The sequence below is a fragment of the Loxodonta africana genome, chromosome 22 (genome assembly GCF_030014295.1).
Source record: "Loxodonta africana isolate mLoxAfr1 chromosome 22, mLoxAfr1.hap2, whole genome shotgun sequence".
Classification (NCBI taxonomy): domain Eukaryota; kingdom Metazoa; phylum Chordata; class Mammalia; order Proboscidea; family Elephantidae; genus Loxodonta; species Loxodonta africana.
The window spans coordinates 2,481,592-2,485,775 of record NC_087363.1 but is presented as its reverse complement, the minus strand read 5'-3'; the positions used below and the strand labels follow the sequence as shown (position 1 = coordinate 2,485,775).

General features: G+C 34.2%; 1 pseudogene; it reads left to right on the top strand.

Moving 5' to 3' along the window:
- Positions 1-2,432: 2,432 nt before the first annotated feature.
- On the top strand, positions 2,433-3,927 carry LOC100673349 (olfactory receptor 4A15-like; annotated as a pseudogene).
- The last annotated feature ends 257 nt before the right edge of the window (positions 3,928-4,184 follow it).

The following is a 4,184-nucleotide window of genomic DNA, read 5'->3' as shown; positions in this document are numbered from 1 at the left end:
AAGGTATCATTTTTCTGAACATCTGAGATGAGACAGACTTCTTGAAGCATGGAAATAGTTGGTCACATGGAAACATTTCTTGATCCAGATATGGTGCATGTACCATCTTACTCTCTGTGTTCACAGAGACGACATCAGTGCATGAAGATATTATCTTTTAGGACACAGGAGAAGCACCACAATCCAGAATTTATGCTGAATGACTGTCTCATTATGCAGGTAACTGAGGACGTGTTTTTGTACATAGGAGTCTTCACTAGGCTTTAGATTATGCAAGAGCACATTGGTAGTGTGATTTGGAATGCCGTAGACTTTTGAAAATTCTTCTATGTGATTCCAATAGTCAGGTGTGTTAGAGATACTTTTTGGCCAATAAAATATATGAGTTTTGACTCAATTCTGTAATTTTCCCTTGGATATTTTCATCCTATAAAGACCCAGAGTACATTTACTTTCTCTAACATTAGTGTTCTTAGAAACTAATTTAAGGGTAAGTATTTGGGGGCTATTTTAATGGGCAGAGACTTGTAAATATCATTGTAGGATGAACTGTAGTGTTCTGAAGCATTGCTTGTTAATACTTGAATTCTTAGAAAGTGATGCAAGAACCTAAAGTGCTATTATGCAAGCAAGCTATCACTTTAATTTGTAGGAATGATAGGCTGGGTAAGAAAAAAAAGTGTAATGAACCATTGGATTTAGCAAGGTGAAGGTGTTTTTTATGAAGAAGAAGAGACAGTTGGGTTGCTCGTTTGAAAGAGATGTGGAGTTGGGGAATAGATTATTTAACCAATGGAGATATCATACGGTATAAATTTGTGGACAGAATAATGCAAAACGGAGAGGAAAACTAATGGTGTAGAATGGAGGAGACAGTAACAGGAGCACTGTTTTGAGTGCAATAAAGACTATGGAACCTACTGCACATGCAGAAGGCTTGGCCATACTTAGAAACACAGACAATCCATATATTGTGAAGAGGAGGTCAGGCAGCATTATGAAGTCTGATATTGAAGTCAATGTCAATAGAGACTTAGAGATTATCTGAATATCATCCCTAAGATCACCTTAAGAGATAAAAGAGCTGGTGAATATCAATAATATTTTGACATAATTTTTTTGAATTTGTTTTAAAATCTGCCTTCTCATCATTTTCATTCTTTCACATATATCGCCAGCATAAATGTAACCTGTTTATAACAACAAAAATGTTCCCTTCCATATTTTTCCTATACTTATATAATCATATGCAAACATTTATAAACTGATGCATTTATATTTTTATTTTTGTTTTATGAAAATATATTATGGGTAGTTTTATGCTCATTTCTCTCCTACTCAACAGTACCTTGTAGGAATTTCTCTAATGGTACCAGCATAGTTCTAATTCATTCTTTCAAATGCATTATTCCATTTAATGGATTTTTTTTTTTAGATATATTCAACCATTTCTCTATTGAATGGATTTCACTTAAATTATTTTTCTTTCATGTTTGTTATTTAATGCCATCATAGATAATGCAGCAAAAATATACCATGAGTATATTCTTAGGTACTGTTGCCTTATTTCCCATGAATAGGTTTTAAAGAGTGTAATTGTTGTGACGAAAAGTAAATGCATTTTTGTTTTCGATAGAGATGGCTAGATAAATATTATAAAATTAACATTTTTACTAGCAATGGAAGAGAAGGCCCTTTTCTCTATTTTTGCCAGTTATAGCTGTTAATACATTTTTAAAAGCTTTTTTGTCAATGTAATGGGTGTAGAGTGATATCTGTTATTTTATTTTACATTTCACTATTTATAGGTGAGTTTCAGCATCCTATCATATGTTTGTTGGCCATTTGGATGTGCTCTTCTTTTAATCACTTGTTTATATCCTTTGCCATTAGGTTGTTTCTCTTTTTCTGGTTAACTAGTTAGAATTATTTTAGACATATTTTCTATTAGGTGTTAGTCTTTTTGTGATTAACTAATTAGAATTACTTGTTTATTTTAGACATATTTTCCGCCAAGGTATTTTTGTCTATAGACTGTTTATTGTATATTTAAAAATCCTTTTAAAAATTTTGAAATATGTCTAATTGGGATTTCAGTTATTAATTAGGAAGATTCTTCTGTTCCTAGAATGTAGAAAATAATTTATTTTACTGACTTGAAAATAAATATAAATTGTAACTTTATTTTAGCATTAAATCTTAACTGGATTTCTATTTTATTTTTGTTTATTGTACTAGCTATAGATACAATTTTATTTTCTTCCAGTTGGAAATTAGTGTGACAGTCCCAATATTTAATAACCTCTACTTTTCCCATGCATATTTGTAATTTGCCTCTCCATTAGTCTGTACGATCACTGAAGTCAGGGACCATGTTTTAATAAATCAGCCTTGCAGTCTTATCATCTGGGACACTGATGGAGCCTGGTAAATCATTAAACCTATTTGTTGAATGAATAAACAAGTTATCTGGAGATTTCAAAAAGTCACTACTCGTCATATATTTGCAGATAGATTTGTTCTGAACTCTGAAATAAGGATACACAGAAGAACATATGGAACAAAGGAACAATGTGACTGAATTTGTCCTCTTGGGCCTCACTCAGAATCTCCAGGGTCAGAAAATATTTTTTGTTTTGTTCTTGTTCATCTACTTGGTGACAATGGTGGGCAACCTCCACATTGTTGTGACTGTGGTGGTCAGCCCACTACTAGATGCCCCTATGTACTTCTTTCTTGGCATTTATGGATGCTGTTTATTCTACTACAGTTACCCCAAACATGATTATAGACTTACTCTATGGGAAGAAAACATTTTCTTTGCAAGCTTGCATGATTCAGCTTTTTATAGGACACTTATTTGGTAGTGCTGAGGTTTTACTTCTGGTGGTCATGGCTTGTGACCGCTACATGGCTATCTGTAAACCCCTGCATTATATGATGATCATGAGCCAACGGGTATGTGCTCTGCTGCTGTTGATGGCCTGCATTGGAGGTTTTGTGCATGCTGTAGTTCAGCTTCTCTTTATTTACAACCTTCCCTTCTGTGACCCCAATGTCATTGACCACTTCATCTGTGACATGTACCCCTTATTAAAACTTGCCTGCACTGACACCTATATCATTGGCCTCACTGTGATTGCCAATGATGGGGTAATATGTATGGTCATTTTTACGGTGTTACTCATCTCCTATGGAGTCATTCTACATTCCCTGAAGAATCTTAGGAAGGGAGGCTCAAAGCCTTATCCACCTGTGGCTCCCACATCACTGTGGTGGCCCTCTTCTTTATCCTTTGTATTTTTATGTATGTGAGACCTCCCTCCACCTTACCAATAGATAAAATTTTGACTGTATTTTGCACTGTCATCACTCCTATGTTGAACCCCTTAATCTACACTCTGAGAAATGCAGAGATGAAAAACGCCATGAAGAAGCTCTGGACCAGAAAGCGCAAATGATCTGGAAGATAAATGCATCATCTACTTTCAATTAAAAACTCCTCCTTCAGAAATGCCCTGTGTAATTATAAGTGTGGTAAAACTTTCTTCCCATTTAGTAACTTATAAACGATTAAAAATGTTTATTATGTGTATACTTCCAATGACTAGTTTTGTTCAAAATATATTTTTAAGATTTTCATTTCTTGACAAATACGTGTCATTTTGGGGGGGCGTAAAACGGTTCCATTGAGGCTATAGATTTATACTCTATGTGATGAGTTATACTACAGTTAACACCAGAAATTTATTTTAGTTGATGGAAAATTTTCTGATGTCTCTTTCTTAAGTACATTTAAACCTTTTTCAGAATTAATAGGTCTCATTTCACAATAATAAAATAAGATGTAAAAACATGATTCAACCCTCCCGTCATGGATTTAATTGTGTCCTAGAAAAATGTGTGTCAACTTGGCTATGCCGTGATTCCCAGTATTGTGTGATTGTCCACCATTTTGTCATCTGATACAATTTTCCTATGTGTTATAAATATTAGTAAGGCAGAAATAGAGGCAGTTATAATAATGAGGCAGGACTCAGTTTAAAATTTTTGGCTGTTTCTCTAATGAACCTCTTTTGAGATATAAAAGACAGAAGCCAGTAGAGAAACAAAGGGACCTCATAATACCAAGAAAATAGTGCCAGGAGCTGAACATGTCCTTTGGACCCTGTACTGAGAGGTTC